Below are 26,221 nucleotides of genomic sequence, written 5' to 3' on the forward strand. Positions count from 1 at the left end.
TATTAGCACAACTGTATGCACAGTATGTGAAATGATGTAAATATGTATTAGCAGGCGGGGGTCAGGAGGGTACATGGTGCAGAGCAGAGGAGACTGCGAGAGAGGTGAAAGCGGTCTTTGTGTTTGGAGCAGAGCCCTCTGGTGGACCCTCCCCTCGGCGCGGGGTTGCCCGGGCCCTGTGGTGGCGGATCACAGTTAATAACTGTGCGGTGGGCTGTCAGAGGCACTTAGCCTGACGCTGGGCAGGCCGGGGCCAGGCTGGCCCCGCATACACACCGCCGCCTCTGCCTCCTGAGCCTGGACCAAAGCACTCAGCCATGAAGGAGACGAGACAGAGAGATGGAGACTTCTACACTGGAGAGGATGAGCACACGAATGAGACAAAACACATAGAATATGAAAGGAAAGCAGTCGCTGTGTGTGGATCCTTTCTGCAATGTCTAATAAGCACGGAGAGGGAGAATTACTGGGACAAGGCTAAGTTTTCCAGGCTGAGCTCAGGTGTCCTCCTTTAAGACTTCTCTGCCAACTATAATGCAGCACAAGAGCTCCGTCCAGGTTCAAGCATAAAGGATCGGTTCATATCTGATTTAAAAGTCTTAATGCAATACTAACATGCCAATGTGTACATTGTTGTACGTATTTCTGTGAGAGCACTTTCCAAATCAAGTTGGTATCTTCCAAAGTGAAACAATCGTCTTTGTTCTACTGTTATTATCGTCGTGTGTATTATTAAACCTTTATTTCACCAGGTAAGTGTCTACAGTAGCAGTAACACATTGTTCAAACAACGTACACGAAAATGTGAAAACACATAAAACCAAACACACAGTATCATCTCACAGCACATTGTTTCAAACACACACACACCCCGAAGCTGAGCAGGAGCTCTCAGGCTGCAGGTCTCATATTAGCTTCGGATAAACGTTTGAATGCATGACTCGACTTTTTGTCTCCAATTTCTTCCATTACAATCTCTTTCTGGGATGTGTTGCGCTCCGGCGTGGACAGCAGGAACAACCACTGAGCGTGTAAGCATTGCTTTAAGATCGAAGAACTAATGAGGAGCAAACAAACGAAGCCTTGATGCTGCAGAACACAGCGTTCCACTGAAGCACATCTAATGCAGCGAGACACCACATCTCCAATCCTCAGCACCAGACGTTACCTGACCCTCAACAAAGCACCTCCACAAACTCTTATCTCACCCCACCCCCCCCCCCCCCCCCCTCTCCCTCATAAAGCTCATACGAGGTCTCAGGGGGGGGGGCTCGACCAATGAAGACTCGTCTGATCTTGAGTGGCGTTTTATTCCCGTGTCAAACAACACTTGTGGACAGACCGCCCTGTCTGTCTGTGAACTCCAAAGTCCAGCTCATCCCTGTTGACTAGATTAGATAACCGGGTCTGAAAGGCAGGGACAGTGTTTGCTCAGCGACTCCTCTCTGGCCTAATAGCATCTGATCTAATGGGAGATTGCAGGCTGCTTGTTGACAGTGGAGACCCACACAGCGTCATGGCAATGGCCAAACAACGCCGGGAAACAAAGCAGCGCCGAGCTTTAGTACCTGTAATCACCAGATAAATATCAGCTTCTTCGCTTAAAACCTGCAGCAATAAATATCACATGCTGCCTTAATTACAGCTGGTATAGCGTCTGCATGGTGCACAGGTGAAGGCCCCGTGGTTACTGCACTACAGCTGTTATAGCGTCTGCATGGTGCACAGGTGAAGGCCCCGTGGTTACTGCACTACAGCTGGTATAGCGTCTGCATGGTGCACAGGTGAAGGCCCCGTGGTTACTGCACTACAGCTGTTATAGCGTCTGCATGGTGCACAGGTGAAGGCCCCGTGGTTACTGCACTACAGCTGTTATAGCGTCTGCATGGTGCACAGGTGAAGGCTCGTGGTTACTGCACTACAGCTGTTATAGCGTCTGCATGGTGCACAGGTGAAGGCCCCGTGGTTACTGCACTACAGCTGTTATAGCGTCTGCATGGTGCACAGGTGAAGGCCCCGTGGTTACTGCACTACAGCTGTTATAGCGTCTGCATGGTGCACAGGTGAAGGCTCCGTGGTTACTGCACTACAGCTGTTATAGCGTCTGCATGGTGCACAGGTGAAGGCCCCGTGGTTACTGCACTACAGCTGTTATAGCGTCTGCATGGTGCACAGGTGAAGGCTCGTGGTTACTGCACTACAGCTGTTATAGCGTCTGCATGGTGCACAGGTGAAGGCCCCGTGGTTACTGCACTACAGCTGTTATAGCGTCTGCATGGTGCACAGGTGAAGGCTCCGTGGTTACTGCACTACAGCTGTTATAGCGTCTGCATGGTGCACAGGTGAAGGCCCCGTGGTTACTGCACTACAGCTGTTATAGCGTCTGCATGGTGCACAGGTGAAGGCCCCGTGGTTACTGCACTACAGCTGTTATAGCGTCTGCATGGTGCACAGGTGAAGGCCCCGTGGTTACTGCACTACAGCTGTTATAGCGTCTGCATGGTGCACAGGTGAAGGCCCCGTGGTTACTGCACTACAGCTGTTATAGCGTCTGCATGGTGCACAGGTGAAGGCCCCGTGGTTACTGCACTACAGCTGTTATAGCGTCTGCATGGTGCACAGGTGAAGGCTTGTGGTTACTGCACTACAGCTGTTATAGCGTCTGCATGGTGCACAGGTGAAGGCTCCGTGGTTACTCACTGAAGCTGGTATAGCGTCTGCATGGTGCACAGGTGAAGGCCCCGTGGTTACTGCACTACAGCTGTTATAGCGTCTGCATGGTGCACAGGTGAAGGCTCCGTGGTTACTGCACTACAGCTGTTATAGCGTCTGCATGGTGCACAGGTGAAGGCCCCGTGGTTACTGCACTACAGCTGTTATAGTGTCTGCATGGTGCACAGGTGAAGGCTCCGTGGTTACTGCACTACAGCTGTTATAGCGTCTGCATGGTGCACAGGTGAAGGCTCCGTGGTTACTGCACTACAGCTGTTATAGCGTCTGCATGGTGCACAGGTGAAGGCTCCGTGGTTACTGCACTACAGCTGTTATAGCGTCTGCATGGTGCACAGGTGAAGGCCCCGTGGTTACTGCACTACAGCTGTTATAGCGTCTGCATGGTGCACAGGTGAAGGCTCGTGGTTACTCACTGAAGCTGTTATTATAACCTGTCAGTATAAATGTGTCTGGTGCTGGGGGGGGCAGGGGGGAGTTTACTCTTGTTACAATAAAGTGCTTTTTACCGTCGCTACGTTTCAAGTTGTTACAGAGAACAAAAGTCACGTGAACATATTGTGGAGCCAAATAAAAGAGATGAATCAGCAGCTTTTAGTAAGTACTAATACTCCACTACAAGTAGAAGTACTGCATTCAAACCTTAGTTCAGTTTAAGTACATATATAATATCACTGCTGCATCAGTGTGTGTGCTGCATGTTCCCTCCTTCACATCCTGCTGGTAGTTTAATGCACACCATGCATCACATTCTATAACATCATCATGTTTGTATCTCCGTTAGAACCACGCGTCTCACTTTGTGGCGATGCATCTTCCAGCTGATCAAGAGGCTTTTTAAACACTGAAGGAGGATTTAACACATAAAGAAGTTCATCCTTCAGCTGATCACAAGAACTCAAAATAAGTTTTTAAGTGGACAGCAAGAGGGTGAATAACTAAAGATGTCAGATACATACTGGAGTAGAAAGTACAATATTAACCCCGGAGATGTAGTGGAGTAGGAATTAGGCCATAACGTACTTTAATTGTGTACTTAAGTTCAGTACCTGAGTAAATACTTAGTTACATTCCACCAGTGGAGCTGCAGAAGAAGCTGCAGGAGCAGGATGTGCACCCTCACTAAGTGATGAACACAATGAAGGACTGTGTCTCTTTGAGTTCAGGTTAGCATTCAATTCATTTCACTGGTTTAGTGCACCACCCCGCGAGCACGCGAAGTTACCCAAATCAAGCACACCCATGAACAGGTGCATTAGTGTGGCTAACATGCAGACGGTGGATCCTCCAGGTGACTTCTGCGCCCACTGAGGAACTTTCACCTTCAGTGATGAGGTGTGTGCAAACCTTTGTGACTGTTCACCTCTGCAGAGACCCCGCGTGCCATCTAGTCACACGTGTGACTTTAGATGAGCAGAGCCGGGGTAATGGCGGATCGTGTTTACGGCAGGATTGCGGAATCTCGGTGTAAAAGGTGCGCAGGGGCCGAGAGCCGAGAGGCCGGGGGCGGGGGGGGGGGGCAACACATGAACGAGCAGACAAGTTGAACGTGGAGCAGCCTGAGGAGGACTTCACGGTGCACGAGACTCACCGGATGACACTGAGGCAGGTGAGTACAACAACACGCTCACTAACTGTAAGCAGTGTGTGTGTGTGTGTGTGTGTGTGTGTGTGTGTGTGTGTGCAGGTATGCATGCATGAGCGCGTGCATGCTGTGGCCATGTTTGTGTTTGTTGCAGCAGCTGCGGAGTTTATAATGTTTCTACATCTCTGCTGTTTCCTGTGTGTTGCTTTGTGATGCACATGCTGCTGTCCTATAAGAAGCTTCAGGTTATTATGTTTCTGTAGTTTAATATTGTGTGTTGCACCCGCTGCGGTGTACTAGACATTTGATTTATTATCAGTATATTTAGTTTCTGTAGTTTAATATTGTGTGTTGCACCCTCTGCGGTGTACTAGACATTTGATTTATTATCAGTATATTTAGTTTCTGTGCTGAGGAAGGTGTCTGTATTTATTGTTGTGTTGGCCTTTAGTGGCGATGTTCCACTGGTGTATACTTGACATGTTGGGGTCTGAAGGGGGTTTCTAATTCAACAGTAGCAACCTATACCATGATATAACTTTTCATTTATTTAAAACAGCAACTTAACTACTGGCATACTTTTTAAAACTTTTATCCAAGTGCGTTTTTAGTATCCTACTTTTCCTTGGGTACATTTCTTTAAACTAACAGAACTTTCACTTGTATTGTCGTGTAATATTCTGGAACTCTTTCCATCCCTGGTGTGTCTGCTGAGGCTGAGAGCAGAGACTCTCTGTAGGTTCCTCACTAATAACAATACTTCTCACATACACGTAGTGATGGATCGTTGATCTAATGACACATTGATCGCAGCCGCGTTGGTGACGTGAACATGAAACATAATTCGACGTTGACCTGCTCCTTCCAGCCTGCGTGTAGTCTCAGTGTGAGGGAGGGAGAGTCTTTCTGCTGCTGGCGTCTCTGTTTAAATCATCACTTCCTGTTCTCAATCCCCACGTCTGCTTATCCATCATTTCATAAGTGTGTGTGTGTGTGTGTGTGTGTGTGTGTGTGTGTGTTGATATGTCTCAGGGTCCTATTGCACCTACTCCAGCCTCCCGTGGGCGGAAAAAAAGGGGGCTGCTCCCTCAAGACACCCCTCAAATTATAGCCTAATCAGTTAGCCCCAGGAGCAGACCTTCCACAGCTCACAGACAGACCTCCAGAACTGCAGCAATCTCATCTTAACCCCCCCCCCCTCCTCCTTCTCCCAGCCACACAACGCCATGCCTGGCCTTGTCCCTGCAAAGACCTTGCCCCCTCTTTCTCTCCTCACGCTGAGATAAAACAGGTCCAGCTTCGGTTTAAGAAACGTGTCGGCTGCTCCTGTCCCTCACTTATCCACTCCTCTTGTCTAGTCTACCTGGCCCTTTCACCTGACACACGCACACGCACGCACGCGCACACGCACACACACACACACACACACACTGTAAGTTGTAGCTTCACGCTGTTTACAGTGGGCTCTGTCTTTTAGCTGAAGCAGCGTTTGGATCCTGACACTTTGTTCCTGCTTTGTGTTTCTGTGTTTGAGTGTTTACGCTCTGCTATGAGCTGAAACCATGTTCTTACCCCGCGCTTTATATTCCCGACACCAAAACCGAAATGTTTAGATTTAATTTATTGCACAAATCAACTGAAAAATGGCAAAACAATTTCTGTCCTGTTTTTTTTTTTCTTTCTGTTTTTAATATTCACTGTTGCTGCATGAATCATTTTGCACGAACTCGTTCCAAGAAAGTGTTGCAGTCACACTCAATAACCTCTCGGTAATAAAAGAGAAATAAAACAATGTAATGATATCACTATGGCACCTCCGTTTGTGTCAACAAGTATCATTAGTGCATGCACGCACACATACACACACATACACGCATACACACACATACACACACACATACACACACACACACACACACACACTTGGATCCTCTGCACTGATGTGATGCTTTGTCAACTAAATCATTGCAGCTCTACCCGGTTAATCGATGACACATGGCAGGTTCTGGCAATGTCAGACCTTCACTGACTCTGCGTTGTCATTCCCATTCCTCTATTACCCCCCCCCCCACACACACACACACACACACACCCCATGTGCCAAACCAGACCACTCTCCATATACACTAATGCTTCTGTTCCCTCCGAGCAGCTCCATCCGTCATGTTCACCTCGCTTAGGATTCCCATTTGTTTTCATTTCACAGCTTTCTGCAAAACACCACACACACACACACACACACACACACACACACACACACACACACACACTTAGTCGAGTATCTGCATATGCATGTTTGTGCGAAAGCATGCAGACATTGTCACTGTCTGAGTAGAAAGTCTGTCAAATGCAAAAGCTGCAAAGTATCGTGAGACCAGTCGATAATGTTTTGGGTCATACGTGTTCAGGTAACTTGTGACCGGCCGCCCTTCAGACTGCAGGCCTGAGGATGTGAAGGAGACAAAGGCAGCAGTGGAGGAGGAGCGTGCTGATTATTTGAACAGCCGTTATGAAGCCATACGGCCGTGTTCCTCTACATGTTGATTTTAAACCTCCCTGTGCTATAAATAACAGCTGATTAAGTGGATCCTCTCTTCTTCTTTCTTCCCCTCGCACATGTCCAGCGCCGTGGCCATCCATCCCCAAATATGTTCCGCATTAGAGGGTCTTTGTTGAGTGTTTGAAGTATGAAAATGATGGAGGTGGGTGGGCATCTGACCACCACACTCAGAGGAGACGTGTGACGCACACAGAACGATCCTCTGACTCCATTAGCATACCTCCGCTGGCTCAGCTACAGACGGCCGGCTGCACGCAGCTCTCTTATGTGGCTGCTATTATATTTGTATGGAGGCTACACCACAAACATATCTGAGGTTAAGGCCTGTCCATTAAATTCATCAAATCCTGCGAGATGTGGCCGCGCTGTAAGGACGTCCACAGAGACGACGAACCTGGATTAAAAACGTCTTCTTGGTCCGACTTCACTTTTGTACTATTTTAAACTTTATTGACTTATTTTCTTGTTTTCCCTCCTAAAAAAAAGGTTAATTCATGTTTTCACCTGCAAAAACCACCAAACGATGTTTCAAATGTGATGAGATATCACAGCTGATGCTCCTGCAATTAATATCACTGCTGCATCAGTGTGTGTGCTGCATGTTCCCTCCTTCACATCCTGCTGGTAGTTTAATGCACACCATGCATCACATTCTATAACATCATCATGTTTGTATCTCCGTTAGAACCACGCGTCTCACTTTGTGGCGATGCATCTTCCAGCTGATCAAGAGGCTTTTCAAACACTGAAGGAGGATTTAACACATAAAGAAGTTCATCCTTCAGCTGATCACAAACACTCAGCACATCTAAAGTAAAGTAGCACTACATGGAGTTGTACTGGAGTAAATGTACTCAGTACTCTGGTGAATCTCTGTTCTTTGTTCTGAATATTTGTGTTCTTTGTGCATATTTCTGCTGACTGTTGTATAAATAGTTAAATGACAGAAATAAAAAGCAGCTCCTCGAGCAAAATGTAAAGCAGATCCAACATGTTGGCAACAAAGGTTTCCTGTAACAAATGTGCAGAACTTCACAGTTAGAGCCACAACTTCTGTGACATCCGGGAACAGAACTCTTGAACTCCGGTGGCTCCTTGTGTTCCAGACTTCAAAGTGAAGACCCCCAAACTGCACAACACGCCTTTTATTTCTACTTATGGTCCAGCCATCGTTTTACTACCACAACATTCAAGAAACATTTAGTTATTGCACAATACTGGACGGGACCCGTCTGCGTCCGCTCCCCATCATCACCAGAGCTGCAAAGATTTCTAGATGAATTGATTTGTTGTCAACCAATCAATGAATCTGCGACCGTCTGATGATGGATTCATCTGTTTGTGTCATTTGTTTTAGGAAAAAACAAAATGAGAATATGTTCTGGTTTCTGGGCTTTGACAGTAAACTGAAAATCGTCACGTGGACAAAGCGACACGTTTGAGGACGACATCTTCAAACCGAACATCGATTAATTAGGATTAATGGAGAAATAGAGATCGCTGCAGCTCTACGAGGCTTTCAACAACTTCTGCTTTCTAAAGTAATCCAACGGGAAATATAAAAGAAAATCACAATTTAATGCTTGTAACACTTTTGTACCTCCAAAGTGTCGAACATGCACACATGGGTCTCTGCTCCTGTCCTCCCTGCAGCCGGGAACATTTCACCAGGTTACATTAGTTCACTCAGGGCCCATCAACACATGTGGAAGTGACCCTCAGACGCCTCTCACAGACCTGTGACTGAGCACTGTCTGTGTGTGTGCGTGTGTGTGTGTCTGTCTGTGTGTGTGTGTGTGTGTGTGTGTGTCTGTCTGTGTGTGTGTGTGTGTCTGTCTGTGTGTGAGAGAGAGAGAGAGTCAGAGGAAGTGCACAGAGCAGCTGATGCAGTGTGTGCTATGTTAACCCGTCCAAGGGCAGCATAGCAATAACAAACACAAGATCACAGCAGTGAGGTCACCTCTGACCCTGCACCCTCCGCAGCCGGCCAGATCATTATCGCTCTGACAGCCACTCAGGAACCAGCCAACACACACACACACACACACACACATTCAGACACACTAAATACCCCACAGGCCAGTATGGGTGTCCCTCAATGCATGTTTTCAATCATTGACTCACTTTAGAGAAATCAAAGGGATTTGCTTTGGGAGACAAAAGCTTCCTCATTGGTGTCTGACAGTAAATGATTGACATTTACTTTGAATGCATTGGCCCCGCCCACACCGGCGGGGGGGCTGCAAAGTGAAACCATCCACCACTCCGCAGCCGTGTTTACCCACAGGCCGTTGGCTCGTCTGCGTCCTAGCGGTGAAGACTCGTAGATGTGGGTTGTTCGTGGATATTGTGACGCCGACGTCGACTGTAAGTTTGCAAAAAGCTTTGGGGACCAGAATGCTTCATGGTAGGACCTGTGTGTGTGTGTGTGTGCGTGTGTGTGTGTGTGTGTGTGTGCGTGTGCGTGTGTGTGTGTGTGTGTGAGCTGTTGAATCAATAGTTCGGTCTGGCTTCAGCATCTGGAGTTCCAGTCGAGCTGCAGCGATTAGTCGACTAATTGAAAAATAATGGTTGACTGTTCTGGTGATCGACTGATCGTTTAGATAATCTTTCATGCAGACGTCAGAAGAAGCTGTTTTACACGTCAGAAGAAGCTGTTTTACACGTCAGAAGAAGCTGTTTTACACGTCAGAAGAAGCTGTTTTACACGTCAGAAGACGTTTTCAGCCTCAGATGTGGAGATTTGCTGCTTTTCTCAGTTTTCTACCGCAGTGAAGTGAACGTGTGTCTGACTGACGGAACAAGACGTTTGGACGTTTTTCACTATTTTCCAACATTCTATAAACATGAAAATAACCGTTAGTCCACCTGCAACTTCCTGTCTCCTCCTTTCTTTTTCATTCTCAACTCTTAATATGTGACATGTCCCCCCCCCCCTCCCTCCCTCTCTCCTCTCACAGAGCCCACACTTTTAAAGCGTATCAGTTTCCGTTTCCTCCAAACATCAGCCTGCTCTGACACGAGGCTCTCAGGTATGAGAGGCTGCTTATTAGGACAGACAGCTTGACATGGGGAGTGTGTGTGTGTGTGTGTGTGTGTGTGTGTGTGTGTGTGTGTGTGTGTGTGTGTGTGTGTGTGTGTGTGTGTGTGTGTGTGTGTGTGTGTGTGTGTGTGTGTGTGTGTGTGTGTGTGTGTGTGTGTGTGAGTGTGTGAGTGAGTGATGTGAGAGCCAGAGAGCATTTCATTTGACTGGCACACAGCAGAACACTGTCCTGTGTGTTGGCTGCTGCTTCATGGAGACACAGAGGCTGGATATTATGGGCTGCTGCATGAACTGGTGTGTTGATGCGCTCAGTGTCTGACGCTCCACAGAAGAGGACGCAGGACGTGGACGTGTGGAGCGCTCAGCTCCTGGCTCTGTGTCTGTGTGGAAGACAATCCCTCTGGCAGGTCGAGTAAACCCTGAACACACTTTCCAAACCTCATTACAGAGACCTCCGCTGTTTTGTTGCTCATGGGCCTCAATCACCCCCCCCTCCTCCCCTCCTCCCCGCCCCCCTCCTCCCCTCCTCCCCTCCCCCTCCTCCCCTCCCCCCCTCCTCCCCTCCTCTCTCTATACAATTCTTTTTAAATGAGAATTGAATTTCTTTTTCAAAGTGTTTATGTTATCATTTGTAAATCTTAGCAGAAGTGCCTCATGGTCTCCTGAGGGGGGGGGGGGAACTCATGCACAGTCTAATGAAGTATTTACAGATAATTCCAACTGTCAAATACTTGTGCACGATGACATAGTGCAGAGAGCCGCCGCTCGCAGCCGCCTCTCTCTCTCCAAACTCCCAGCTCCCTCCTCGTTAAGCAGGCGGGTTTGATTTCAGGTAAGAACTTATTGGGGGCCGCAGGGCGAGGGCCACGGCTTCTACTCAAAGGAAAACAATCCTGCGTGGTGCATCAGAGACACCGAGGAGCTGAGATGTATTAAGCGCTGCTGTCTTGATGCACAAATACAATTTTCCAAATGAAACTCCTGCAGTTTGTTTGACCGTCAGTCTGTTACGGCCGAGTGGAGTTCGTGCATCTGCTTTGACTTTCTTCACGTTCGTGCATCTAAAAGATATTTGAATTCAGCAATGTTCCCTTTCTAACAAGACACCTGCTTGTAAAGGTTCACACATTAAAACTTGCTTTATTAATGGTTAATAAATGCTTTATAGAGCAGTTATAATTCACCCGTCTGCCTCTGTGTGGTTGATATTGTTCATAATCCATCAATAAATGCAGAATAAAGTTGTACAAGTATAGATTGTCAACCTTATTCGTATTAATTCAGAAGCAATAGCTTTTATATAATCTGTAGAAAATTATTTAGTGTTCAAAAAGCCATTAGGAAAACTTATTTTGTATTAATAGTGTCTTATTGTCCTAGTAGGTACAGAAAGATAATATGTTGCATGTATAATATGATATTTATTTATTTATTATTCAGAAGTCTATCATTGATTTAATACTTAATACCTTTTAGTAATACAAAATAATACTCATAATAGGCGAATTATTATTTAGTCTATTACTTTACAATATTACTCGCATTACTTAGTTGAAGATATTTGTTTAGAGGTATTAATATGCGAGTACTGTAGTATCCAGTGTCTGCAGCTTCTCGCGCGTGCACAGTGAAATATGGTGTGAAGTAGCAATAATGGCCTCGCGAGCCGTGACCTCTGGATGGAAGCAATTTGCAGAAAAGGGTTGAAAGTGCCAGAAGAGACAAATTAATCCTCGACGGAAACGAGATACATCCTTTAAAAACAAGCCATTTGCAGCGCTTTGCTCCATCAGCTGCTCTTTAATGCAGCCAGGGGACATAAAGCTGCACACACACACACACACACACACGGAATAAAACTCAAGAATCTTATGTTACTGCAGAGAAAAACTCAAATAGACTTTAAAATCTGCGTATTAACGAGTAGAAGTGAAATAAGTGAGTTAATAACCGTTAAATATTATTATAATCTCCTTTATTCTCTGCGATCAGACAAACCTCTGCAGAAATGTGACATGTTTTCTGCAGGAAGAAGAAAAACAAGTATTTATTTTTGCTCAGGTTTGTGTGTAATAGTCTGCTTTGTGTCGCACGCGCGTTGTGCGTTCGTTACTTTCCATTTCAATTAGCGTGATTGTAACCAGCGCGAGCGTTTAATGTGGCGGAACACGCAGGAATAAAAACCCCGTTTGCTTCAGTCAGAACAGGATATATAATATAATTATATAATATAATATAACAGGCTAATAATGTGGGTACAATTAACAAATGGCCCCTGGTAATATACTATTAATTAAAATATATATTATTATTAATAATAGTAATAATAGCCTACAAATAATAATTACAATATAATATTATGTAGTAAATATCTAGCTAATTCAGTCCGATATTATTGTGTTTTTTATAATAGTGTTATTAATTCGGCAATACTATATTATTATAATGTCACATGTATATTTATAATTTACTTCACACCTGAAGCTCCGTCTTCACGTCAGTTTCTGTGTTCTGTGAATATTTTTACTCCATATTTTGGCCTTGAAGGCCTTTTTTTAATTATGTTTTTTACACTTTGTCTCAGAGTTCATACATGCGCATGAAGAAATGACGAGAGTCTTTCCTCAGGAAACACCGAGGATAATTCAAACCCTGAAAGATGTTCGATTTATTCAGAAACATCTGATTTATTATCAGTTTCTGCAGATATTCCTGCTTTCTAACAAATAACAAAGCGATTAAAATGCTTTAAAGACGTCTTAACATTTGTATTAATGTGTAATGAGATCCGCACGTTACAACCTCCTGTGTGTTCTCTTCCATGCGCGTGCTCATATTTCTGACAAACGGACAATTCTCCAATTGAATTGAAATGTTTGATTTAAATAATGTGCGTGCAGTCTTGTTTATGAATATAATAGCAGCAGAGAAGCTTCTGTGCTAAAGTTAAGGCCTTTTAAAGTCAGAAAAATATCGAGATGTCATCGACTCCCAGGTGAGTCCGGATGTTTGGGTGCAGACTCCCAGGTGAGTCCAGATGTTTGGGTGCAGACTCCCAGGTGAGTCCAGATGTTTGGGTGCAGGCCTTGTTGTAGTTCCCCTCTTGTTGTCTTGTTGTTTGCTCTTCACCACACAGCCGCGCTGTTTGCACAAATGATGCTTCTGCTTTTCTCAGTCAAACACTCACAAGATGACAACAGACGTCTCACAAAATCATACAAACTATACAAAACCACTTCCCCGGTGGCAAATACAGGCACGTGACACACTTTCTAAGAGCTGCGTGAAAGATGCGCTCGTGTCACCAGAAGAACCAACATAAGCAACATTGTTATTTCTTGTCTTTTAAAGAAAGATAATTAAGATAAAACGCATTTATTATTTAATTTAGTGTGTAAGAGTGCATGCATGGCGTTTATGTAACGCATGGCTGTCTGCACATTTCCCCTACAGACTCCCATGATGTCAATTCAACGCTAGAAATATGGTTATTTATTAATGTTTTCTTTTTTTTAGGTGATCCAAGCCAGATGCATTCTTCTCTAAATTATTCTGCTGACTTCTTGAATTTTAAATGAGTTTTGTGCCGCAGTTGTTGCTCTGCTTCGAATCACAGGGTCACTTTCTATAAATCGCTCTGCTCCCTGGAAGTGAAATAAATAAAAGCGTGTTATTCTTTCCTTTTTTTGCAATTCTTTGGAGGGGGGGGGGGGGGGTGGTAGGTAGGTAGGGGCTCTCTCTCTCTCTCACACACACACACACACACACACACACACACACACACACACACACACACACACTTACCTGCCTGATAAATAATATCTTCTAAATAGCTGTCACTATCATGTTCGACACGCGCGTCAGTGTCGCAGACTCGCGTGCATTATTCACTCTCAGTCCTCTGGACTTGTTTTCCATCGGGGCTATTTCAGGGATCAATATTTCATCCTTCTTCGCGGCATTGTGGAGCTTGTTACGCTTGTTTGGGCTCGTTCCTAGATTCCCACTTCCCCAAGAAATGGAAAATAGATAAAGGGGAAGGAGTGTGTCGGAGCTCTGCAGGCAGACGGTTCCCTGCCGGGCTTCAATAATTCACCGGCGCGCTGCCGCTGCCCGGTGCCTCGCAGGATGAGATGAGATGCACATGATGCAGTTAGTTAACAGAACATTTCTTTGAATAAATACAGTGCGATGGTGTTCACAACACGCGCGGTGTGCGCTTCGCTGCGCCGCACTTTCTCTGCAGGATAAAGACAATTGAAGTTGACAAAGTGAAGCTCCGTTATGTCTTTCCTGAGAAATATTTTAAATATTCAAACACAGAGAGAAAATGACGACTTTGTCTTTTAATTTACTTTTGTTTTTGGTGATATTCTGTTTGTGTAATCATTATAACTGCAGTGATTTAAATATTTAATCCAAAATACGTTTTCGTTCAATACACTTGCTTTAGCAGAAATGAATTAGAAATGAACTACATGCATGATACTCCAGATTTAAAGCAACAGCACAACGAAATATTTATCACATCCACCAGCAGTGCCTCAGGTTTCCAACCGTCCAATTAATTTTAAAGATACTTGCCTAAATAAACTACAAATGCCGCAGGTCACATGACGTGTCCTTGCCCTCCACCGAAAGCAGCAGTTTGGAGTTTAATATCGCCTTATCCAAAAACCGCAGCCACTTTGGGTTTAACGGCCTGCATGGTGAGAAATAAAGCTTTAAATGGATTTTAACGCTCTTATTTTCAACCTCTAACGAGCCTTTTACGATGAAATTAAAATAACTGCAAGAATTCAGCAGAGACTCGTAAACGTCACACGCAGCCTCGCGACAATCTGCGTGACGGAATCACAATCTGTTTATTTTTATGTTTTTAGAAATTGTTTAATAAGCTCTTGTTTATTTCTCGCTCTTAGTGGGTCACCTCGACTAAATCAGGCCTGCACGCGCTCCTGCCAACAGTCTCACGCGCGCGCATCATAGCCGTCATTATCATATTTAATATTATTGTCGAATGAGCAGCGAGCAGCGCGCTGGCGCTCCGCCACTGTCTGCTTCCACTTAATGCTCCTCCGCATCTCAGCAGAGCTGCCAGGTGTCTGCTGAGCAGATACAAGGTGAGTTAAAGATGGTTTATATTTACAGATTTAACGCAGTGTTGATGATGTAGTGCACGAGACTAATGTCTTTAAATGTGACTGTAAATGTAAAGTGGAGCAGTTTTAATTAATATCTCTGAGTTTATGGTGATTCTGCTTTAATTATGCAAAACTCTACCTGCTATTAACCAAGAGGACACAACTCCAAAAAGTAGGCCCTTGAATCACAGCTCGAGTCTCTTTCTTGGAAAGCTACGCGCACGACTGGCGACGCACACACACACACACACACACACCGAACGGCTCTCGCGCTCTCTTCTAGTGGACACCTCGAGCTCCCCGTCCACGTTTTGAACACCCAGAGGCCTCGGAGCGCGCAGTAATCCACCCCCTGCATGAGACGGGCTTTGACGCATTTTACGCACAGCCACAGTGGTGCAGATGTTGCAGACCTTCATGTGTGCGGCTCAGCTCGGTTGCGCATGCTCTCGTTCAAATGTGCATGAAAGACTTCCCTTGTTTCCGTTTACGGTAAGGCCGCAGAGACAGCGAGGTGACTCAAACTGAGAGAATCACAAACAAGAGTGTAGCTGCAGGAAAGTAAAGCAAACGTGCTGCTGGGTCAACCTGCGGGCTTCTACCTGTACATGTCTGACCGCTGGACTTATGTCTTAGTTGTTTCAACAAATAATAATGTAGAAAATCACAACTTCAGAAAGAAAGACAAGAAGAATGACCTTTTCCTCAGTTTCAAATAACACATGTTTTAACTTTAACGCGAAACTGATATTTTTAGTATAAATGTTATTTTGCATTTTATAAAACATTTCATATTTCAGTTGTTGGTGTCATTTGATCCTCATCGACTTCCGTACCACACTGACATCAGGGCACAGGGTCAAGGTGACATCTTCAGTCAGACATGAGAAATGAGACCCTTAAAAACTGTGTGTGTGTGTGTGTGTGTGTGTGTGTGTGAATTCATATAAACACTGTGCAAACACACCTGATTTTGTCTGTATTTTCAGTATTAACTCTGGAACAAACTGCTAAACGGTGAGTGTGTGTGTGTGTGTGTGTGTGTGTGTGTGTGTGTGTGTGTGTGTGTGTGTGTGTGTGTGTGTGTGTGTGTGTGTGTGTGTGTGTGTGTGTTGCATGATGACCTGGAAGCACGAGGCGTTCACTGACCACCCAGTGTGTCTGTGCGTCGCTTTAACTCTGAATATTGAGTTTTTTCTTTTGGTGTTTGCACGCATTTGATGGTGATTTACAGATGTGTGGGTTGCACACTGCGCAGGTTTATCATTAACAGGGACACTGCTGTTGTATTCAGGGTATCTAATAAGGAGAGAAGCAGAAGGGACTTATTATAGGCTACTTATTAACATGTATCAGTGCATGGACTTCACCTCGGGAGGACTATCTGCGGGATGATACTGACATGTGAAAGTATTAGGAGGGAGCTGATAAGTTAGTGCTGCGTGAAGCAGAAATATTAGTGTAAAAGTAAGAACAGCGCGCTCTATCTTCTCTCTAAAGTCAAGGTCTCTGATAGTCAGCTGCATGTTATGACCCAGAGAAGAAGATTTCAGACAGATAGGATTTAGAAAAGTATTGCGCAACTGTTTGTAGAATGGAGACGAATCATGAAGGTTGTTTCAGCTTTAAGGTGCACCACGTGGGCTGCCTGACAATCACCTGAACAGGTTTATTAATGAGGAAATAAAGTTTGGTAGTCACTTGTGTAGCATGTTATGCGCCCTAAAGCGAGATCCGGCCCACAAAATGCTTCTATGGGTGAGATTAGTTTTTTTGACGCCTCCTCTGCTCCCTCCCTTCTCTCCCTCTCTCCCTCTCTCTCTCTCTTTGTCTCTCCTCCCTTCTCTCCTCCCTCTATCAGTCAGTGCGCCCGTTGGCACAGGAAAGATTGAAAGTGACACACTCTGATTAGAACCCGGTCCTTTCCACCCGCCGTTACTGTAACTCACACGCCGGTGTTTGCTGTGTCAGCTCCGTGTTGTGTGTTTGTCTCCCGGGTTGTCTTGTTTTGTTCCTCCGGCTGCGTCGCGTTGTTTGTTGCGCTTTAAAATCCTCCGAGGATGAAGCCATGAGTTCAGAGGAAGGGAGACTTGTGCCACAGAGACGCGCTTTGAGCTAAAAGGGAGAACGAGAGGGAAAAAGTGCTGCGTAAATATCACGTTTGTCTTCAGGACAGACCTCCGGAGCTCACACGGTGTCTTCGCCTCTCCTTCCCCACAGACGAGCATCCTCCGTCCTCTCGCGCCGCTGCTTCGCGCGCTGTTGTCCCCTGCCCTCTCACCGCCACCGAGTCCAACTTGTTCTTCTTTGTGGATCACCGGTTTGGTCTCAGGCGAGTCCACATTCAGAACATAAAGCAGCGCGACCCGCCGAAGCACAGCCCAGCCCTGGATTCAATACTCCTGATCAATGGACAGAGCCTCCTCAGCGGCCAGCAGCGCTACAGACACGCCGTAAACAGTGAGTACACACACACACACACACACACACACACACACACACACACACACACACACACACACACACACACACACACACACACACACTCCGCCACATATCATGTAAAGTAACATTATTTAAATTGATTCAGTAACTAATATCGAACTCTCCTTTTACTATAAATAACTCATCATAATAAGTATTAATAATAATTAATGCTTTTAATGTATCTTATTAGTCTAATAATAATATCTAATGTCCATTCATATAATTGCAATACTATTAAAATAATAGAATTTTCAAAATGGCCAAGTAATTTATTTAATAGCTAATAATACATTAATTTTGTTGAAGTTTTTACAAATGAATCGTATTTATATTTACATGTTCGCTCAACTTCAGCTTCTTGGCACAAGTGAAATGTGTTTCCTTTACTTCTAGTATCATTTTCACTAAATATTAGTTGTATTTAGTATTTTAAATATGAATTAGATCAATACAATCTCACATAAATCCTTAAAGAACTTCACTAGTTCGTGAATATTGTGAAGTAAATATTTAACGTGATGTTTTTTGCTGCTTTTTTTTTCAAGCTATTTTAGAGGCTTGACAGGAAGTGTTTAGATTTATTCTACACGTTCAGAATAATTTATATTAGCAAGTTGTGTGTGTGTGTGTGTGTGTGTGTGTGTGTGTGTGTGTGTGTGTGTGTGTGTATTACAACACTAATAGGGTTAAAATAAATCTTCCTTTTTTGAGAAAACATCTTAAAATGCGTCACAACATCACTTTGTGACTTTTTAACTTTAAAATAAATACAAAATAAATGATCCATTACTGTGAGACGTGTTACTGATGTTACTGTTTAACACGTGCACAGTTTAAATAACCGCTTCAAACTGCACATCCACCGGTGACCGGGACGCGCCGATGAATAAAACATGCCGAGGGGACAGAGAGGTGTCGAACACGCGCGGGCTGCACCTTTAACCTCTGCAGCACATGGGACAGTAAGCTCTCCACCTCGGAGGGAAACGCACTCAGAGCTCCGAACCCTTCAGGCCTCCAGCCTGCTGCGTAATCCAAAGAAACTGAAGCCAAATGCGTTGGAATGAGAAACAGCCCTCGTGCAGACCGTCATGTCACGAGCAATAACACCAAGAAATCCCCACGTCCTCGTGTACACTTTAGAATTAATGCTGGGTTTAAAAATAATTGTCACATACAGGTCAGGCAGAAAAGTTTATTTCTGCTTCTCGATTTAAACTCCACATTTGTTGTGGCTCGTGTGGCAGCAGCTGACCTTTAAACACTCAGCAGGCTTCTTTTTACCAAACCACCAGGAACCCAAACTGCGTCTTTCTCTCGTCACATTATCGCGCGCAGTCTTTGAATTTTCTGTGAATGGAGAATTCGGATAATCTGGATTTATATCGAGCAGAAAAACAATATTTCTACACGTATCAGTAATTGTATTGTTGATATAAATAAAATAGGCCTGATAATTAATTAAAGCGCGTTACACCGTGCCACCATTTTCTCTTCCCCACAGGGCGTCAATCACATGAGCAAATAACATAACTTCAAACAAACTAAATGCACGAGCTTCTTTTTGGAGCAGACCGCGAGGAGAAAGGGATTCGTCTCAGCTGCAGTGATGGGACACTTTGCTGCAGCTTTTCCGGCCCGTCTGTCAACTTAAAGCTCACATGTTACAGAGTTGACGGGCCGCGCGAGAGTGTGTCGGGACGTGGAGGAGGGAGGAGGAGGGGGGGGGGGAGAGTTTGTGAAACTTGTATTTTCTTTGACTTTCACTGAGCTGCAGAGGCGTCATGTGCGCGAGGCTTTAAAAAAAAAGATCTGACGCAAAGATGCGCAAATAATTTATGGTGCGACTTCATACAACGAAGATGTTTTTTAGTAGCTGAAATATACTTTTTTTTAGTCCTCTATTTCTTTATTGTTGTAACTTCTTATAATAATTTTTATTTAGACTCACGTTCATCCAAGAGATTATTTCCATTTCCAAACTGAAGCCTCCCGCTGAACTCCGCTCTCTGCGGGTGTGTCTGCTATTAAACTGCAGATTAGATAGTGGGAGAAGCTCTGCGGTGCTAATGATGCTCCTCTCTCACAGACCTCCATGATGTCTTTCACCACGTGACGGAGACAACTCCACAAGTGTGTGTGTGTGTGTGTGTGTGTGTGTGTGTGTGTGTGTGTAAAAGTTTTACATTGTGACTTTGTTTGAGCAGCTTCGGCTCTCTAAACATCTGACAGTACAACAGCAACACCTCATGATGTAATGCAGTTTGAGCATCAGAAATAGTTGCATCTCTGCCCCCCCCCCCCCATACACACATGTGTGTTTGCTCCTCACACTCTTTATGTCCCTGCTGTGTGTGGCTGTATTCAGAGTCAGTGTGTGGTCCCTGGAAGTGTTAAAGCACAGAGTCTGTGTAGCGTGCTGGCTGTGGTTTGTGTGGCTTAGTGTCTGTGTGTGTGTGTGTGTCTGTGTGTGTGTGTGTGTGTGTGTGTGTGAGAGAGTATGGATGAGTGTGTGCATCCTCTAGCTGGAAAGGCGACGCTATAAATGCTCACTGTTAACTCTTCATCGCGTATTATCAAATGAGATGTTTACGAGGGATCCAAACATGTTTGCCAGAAGGCCTTCGTCTCGCCCCCTCACCCGAGTGTGTGTGTGTGTGTGTGTGTGTGTGTGTGTGTGAGAGAGAGTGTGTGAGCCCGAGGACCCTCTCCTCTGCAGAACAAAATAAGTTGTGTGTGTGTGTGTGTGTGCCATAAAGGTCTGTCTTCCTCTCACACCAGCTCTCCCCACATCACAGTCTCACATCTGATGGCCATAAACAGCAGATTCCTCAATAATGTAACAATCATCTGTCATAAACACACGCACTTAAAACGTTCCTGTTGTTCCCCATTTTGTTTTCAGACTTTCAAAAACAACCTCTGATGTTTTTATTTGGGTTTCACTTCCTGCACATAAATATTCACGATGCTTTATGACAACGATCTCGAAACATGAAAAATGACTGAATATTTTCTCAATTAATAAACAAATTTAGTGCAAAAATGTCAAAAGAAAACGACGATCTTCAAATGATACCCCCCCCAAAATACTTCTCATCAGACTCTCTGAGGAGTTTGAGTTCGAACGTGCTCGTTGTTATTAATCTAGACGACAGAACTGCGTCACGATATCTCGATGTACGATCGTTTCAGGACATAAACGATCGTTTTGAATCTCTTTAAAAAACATTTTATAATTGCCGGATATTTTCTTTAATGCAAGAATCATAGTGTTGAAACATTTCCATAACATTATAATCCTTTTATAATTCCATTATTAGTATGTTAATAAGTGACCAGCAATGATGCAGTATTATTATATGTTATGAGCATTGTTATAAAGTATTATGAATATTTATTTTGTATTATTATCTGCATTTATTTCTCTTTAATCATATACATCAGTTATAAGTGTTTATAATGCACATGGGTGTGACAGTAACACTCCCTCTCTGTGTGTATGTGTGTGTGTGTGTGTGTGTGTGTCTGTGTGTGTGTACATTCAGTTTGACAGCAGGGCTTTTAATACCCCCCTCCTCCTCCTCCTCTTCCTCCTCCTTTTATCTGTGCCTCAGAGCCAAGCATTAACCACTAGCTTGATAACCCGGCTGTAAAAGTGCACCGTGAACGGGAAGGTGACACAGTGACGCGTCTGCCGCTCTGCTATCAGTGCTAATAATAACCTCACAGGTCGCTCGCTATGCGTGCAGTTTGCATGTTAACCGTTCACGAGGAGACGGCGTTCGTCGTAACGGTGAACAGAGATCACGGAGAGTCGGTCAGAGCCGAGGCGACGGCTGCTGAGCTCTGCAGTGTGAGAGGTCAGTGTGTTTACAACACGTGCAGCATCCTGCTCGTACGTCTCTGCTTCAAACTCTACGTGCTGCTCTGTTTCCTGACTGTGTGTGTGTGTGTGTGTGTGTGTGTGTGACTCACACGACTCGCATCGACTGAGGACGATATGGGATTTTATCGCAGATCGTGATAAAAACAAAAAGTTGAAAGTTAAGAAATAGATCCTGGAATACAAAACCCAGGGATGGAACATTACGTATCATTTATTTCTGCTTTTCATTTATGATTATAAGATAGTTTTATTTATCTGTGCTGCATTTCTTGACAAAATGAAGGATATTTTGATGCTTAAGAGGACATAATGGTGATATCTCTCCTGGGGAGCATTTCAACCCTAACCCTGAATACTTACATGTCATGCACATGTTGCTTCAGGCAACTTTGAAAGGGATTTTTCCAAACTTTAATTTGGACGATGCAAAAATAAAAGCACAAGAGAAAACAAATCCATACAAGCAGACGAGACGACAGAAGCAGCTTTCAGGGCCGCAGCCAGTTTGTGTTTGGGACGGACGGGACTACCAATCAGTGTTTGTCAGCCGTCTGATTTGTAGAGTTTAGACTGGCTTTGAATTACACGTTAGCCTCTGTGTGTGTGTGTGTGTGTGTGTGTGTGTGTGTTTACGTCTTTGAGCCGGACATGTTGTTTATAGGTGTGTTTGTTGTCGTGTCCTACTCTTCTATTTCTTTGGGTGTGTCGACATTTTTGCTCTGCAATCTTGTCTTTGGCCCTCGGCGTGTATTTGTTTTGTCTGGAACGTGTAATAATGCAGCTTATCATCACAAAACACGAGGTTGTCCCAGTGTCGTCCACAAACCGCTTTTATTTCTTTATATCGGAGCAGAAATGAATAAAGCTCAGATTGAATTATTATATTTTTATTAAAAACACACTGTGACGAAGATATCGCAGCTTATTATCTACAGGTTTAAAATCATATTCATAAGAGGAGAGCCTGCAGGTGAAGAGGGTAAACATTTTAACTTGTAGATATCAGCAGGAAACTTCCCCACTTCATTACTCACATTAACACAATTATGTTTTATATTACAAGCTTTCTCATGTTGTATGTTTAGATATGCAACTAAGGTATTATCTTATTAAATATGAGCTCATGTGCAGACATCTCCGGAACAGAAATCTGAATATCAGATAAATAAAAGTTCAGAAATCTTAGAGTCACATGTTTTCACAGAGGGATGTTTGGATGTATTTTGTATTCTTTGCCACGTTAGTGTAGCGTGTGTAAGTGAGGCTGTGAGTGACATGTGAACAAAGCCCTCTGCACAAAGCTGCAGAATATAGAGAGGAATGAAAGTGGAAAGTTTGGTGTATGTAAGTGCTACTGAAGTGGAGACTTCTGCTGAAGAGTGTGAGAAAAAGCTCCTTTAGAGAAAAGCTCCTTTAAAGATATGTATTGTAACATTCATACATGTTGTACACACTACAGGTGAACAGAGTCATACATGTTGTACACACTACAGGTGAACAGGGTCATACATGTTGTACACACTACAGGTGAACAGAGTCATACATGTTGTACACACTACAGGTGAACAGAGTCATACATGTTGTACACACTACAGGTGAACAGAGTCATACATGTTGTACACACTACAGGTGAACAGGGTCATACATGTTGTACACACTACAGGTGAACAGAGTCATACATGTTGTACACACTACAGGTGAACAGGGTCATACATGTTGTACACACTACAGGTGAACAGAGTCATACATGTTGTACACACTACAGGTGAACAGAGTCATACATGTTGTACACACTACAGGTGAACAGAGTCATACATGTTGTACACACTACAGGTGAACAGGGTCATACATGTTGTACACACTACAGGTGAACAGAGTCATACATGTTGTACACACTACAGGTGAACAGAGTCAACATGTTGTACACTACAGGTGAACAGAGTCATACATGTTGTACACACTACAGGTGAACAGAGTCATACATGTTGTACACACTACAGGTGAACAGAGTCATACATGTTGTACACACTACAGGTGAACAGAGTCATACATGTTGTACACACTACAGGTGAACAGAGTCATACATGTTGTACACACTACAGGTGAACAGAGTCATACATGTTGTACACACTACAGGTGAACAGAGTCATACATGTTGTACACACTACAGGTGAACAGAGTCATACATGTTGTACACACTACAGGTGAACAGAGTCATACATGTTTGTACACACTACAGGTGAACAGAGTCAAACATGTAACTAACAGATATCATGAAGCTTCCCCACTTCATGACTCACATCAACACAAGTTTATATTATATAAGTGTTTAATATGTACATGAGGCGTTATGTAATGACATCTACACACAAAAAGTTAGTTTCTCTGAGTCGGATGACATTTGACCAGAGAAGCATTGCTTTGAGAAATGTGTCATGACCCTTCTTATCAAAAAGACATTACATTCGTCTCCATAATAAATATGCAACCGCTCGTCTTATCGCTTCTTTATTAACTGCTTTAACTATCACACACCTTATCAAACAATGCAGCACAGATGGGTTTAGGGTGCACGGCGTCACGCAGTAAAGACGCTCTGAAGAACAAAAGCTTATTGCTCAACACTCCCATAATAATTGCATAAATAGATTAGCATCTATCAGTCTGTTGGCACGACAACGGCCACGTTGTTATTTACATGTGAGAACAGACGAAGGTGTTTACAATGAAACGGTGAATTAAAGAGAGTGTGTGTGTGTGTGTTGTGTGTGTGTGTGTGTGTGTGTGTGTGTGGTGTGTGTGTGTGTGTGTTGTGTGTGTGTGAGGTCAGATGGTGAGATGTCGGCCCTGGTCTTGATAGGGATCATCAGTAGAGAGGGGGGGGGGATGGGTAGAGCAGGTCCGGACCTGTCGGGGATGAACACAGAATCTCAGGAGGATTATTTTTTTTTAAAGAAAATGAAAGTCTCCGTCTCTTCCTCGTGCACTTTATTTGAAAAACCTTTTGAGATGTACAGTCTCGCTTCCAACAACAATAAAACAATAAAAGCAGAATAAGACAAAACATTTAACAAAAGAATAATGAGATGATACAAATGTGACAAAAAACACATCATGAGATATATTATATAGATTATAGAAAGTATTAATGTCAGTGATGGCGTTAAATCATAACGTGATGATAAATGTTGTGCAGTAAATCTTCATCATCTCATAACGACGTCACATATCTATGAAATCACCTCCTGCTAAAGGCTAGTGTGTTTAATCCTGTGTGGGGGAAACACACTTTACTTTAATGTGACGTCAACGTGAAGTTATTGAACTGTGGTTCAGGCCTGTTCAAGTGGCGGCCCCGTGGTCCGAACCCGGCCCCTTAATGACCTCAAACCGGCCCCTTAATGACCTCAAACCGGCCCCTTAATGGCCTTTGATAATTTCTAAATATTTTTAAAAGTATTAAGAGAAATTCACCAAAGTAAGAAGGTTTAGATCGACGTACACACGAGTCCAGTTCCTCACACACGACACAATAAACACAAACTTCTCAGCTGTTGATGTGACGTCATTTCATTTTATACAAACACTGCACAAGACATGAACACGTCTTCTGTGTGCAGGTGTGTGCGGGTGAAGGGATGTGAAGTCTCCATGTTATATATTTAGTTGTTCCTCGTTACTTGAACATGAATCATAGCGCTGTCCTCACATGTAAAGCCTCAGAGACTCTTTGAACTTGTTGTTATTAAACTCACACTTTCTGTAATCACGCCAAAGCCTCATTTAATTTACTTATATGTTTTGAAATGTGGCCGACGCTCTTAATACTTCTGTCTGTGGCGTTGTTGTGTGAGAAGGTAGAAAACATGTTGTGTTCAGAGCTTTACGACAGCTGGAGCAGTAAAAGCTGCAGAAGTATTAAAAAGCGAGGGAGGGGGGGGCTCATTTGTTCTGGTGCATTGCTGCTTGGTGTCACTCAGCAGAGACCCTCGTGGGCGGATTTCCATCCTTTCCCCCGTTTCTAATCTCTCTCCTCACTGAGGGTCTCACATCAGATATTGTCGAGGGGCTCGTATGTAAATAAAGGTCCATTTGGCCGCTCTTTCCTGCGTTGGCGTGCGTCCCCTGTTTCTAATGGCATTACCCTTATTAGACGTTTGGCTGGCGCTCCCTCATCAGGGGACAGGGACCCACGAGGCTCTCCAGAACGTGTGTTTGTGTGTGTGTACTCATACATATTAAACACAAACTGCCGACTCTGCAGTCCACACACACACACACACACACACACAGACAACACACACACACAGACAACACACACACACACATGAAAAGACCAACATGATGAAGTGACTGAGTTTATCTCTCAACATGTTTCTACCAGCTGGTTGGTTTTTACCCTGTTTTATGTATTAGTTCATTTTTGTGTTGTAAAAAGCAGAAATATAATAAATATATATGTTAAATATAAATATTAAATTATATGTTAAATATAAATATTAAATATATATGTTAAATATATATTAAATAGAATATCTTCAACCTTAATAGTTGAATTTGACTTGAACTATGTCCTACTCTTGTTTGCAGACTCCTTCTCTCTGGCCGGAGCTCCTCTGGGGGTCTGGAGGAGGATGGAGCGAGGAGGGGAGAGTCCCATCACCCAGGACAGTCCTGAGCGGAGGGGGGGCAGCCCCGACCTCAGCGGCCTCCCACCTCCGGGAAAGAAGGGCCGGTTGGAGCTGAACGGCAGCCCCACCGGGCCGCGCATCCGCCACAACGG

The 26,221-nt window shown here is 44.1% G+C and overlaps 1 long non-coding RNA gene across 1 annotated transcript; it reads left to right on the forward strand.

Annotated features, from left to right (window-relative positions):
- Positions 1-4,238: 4,238 nt before the first annotated feature.
- LOC115026689 (uncharacterized) lies at positions 4,239-26,221 on the forward strand. The gene is made up of 3 exons (XR_003834314.1): positions 4,239-4,339; positions 17,283-17,522; positions 26,029-26,221. It is a non-coding gene; the product is annotated as an uncharacterized LOC115026689 (long non-coding RNA).

The sequence above is a fragment of the Cottoperca gobio genome, chromosome 21, assembly GCF_900634415.1.
Source record: "Cottoperca gobio chromosome 21, fCotGob3.1, whole genome shotgun sequence".
Classification (NCBI taxonomy): domain Eukaryota; kingdom Metazoa; phylum Chordata; class Actinopteri; order Perciformes; family Bovichtidae; genus Cottoperca; species Cottoperca gobio.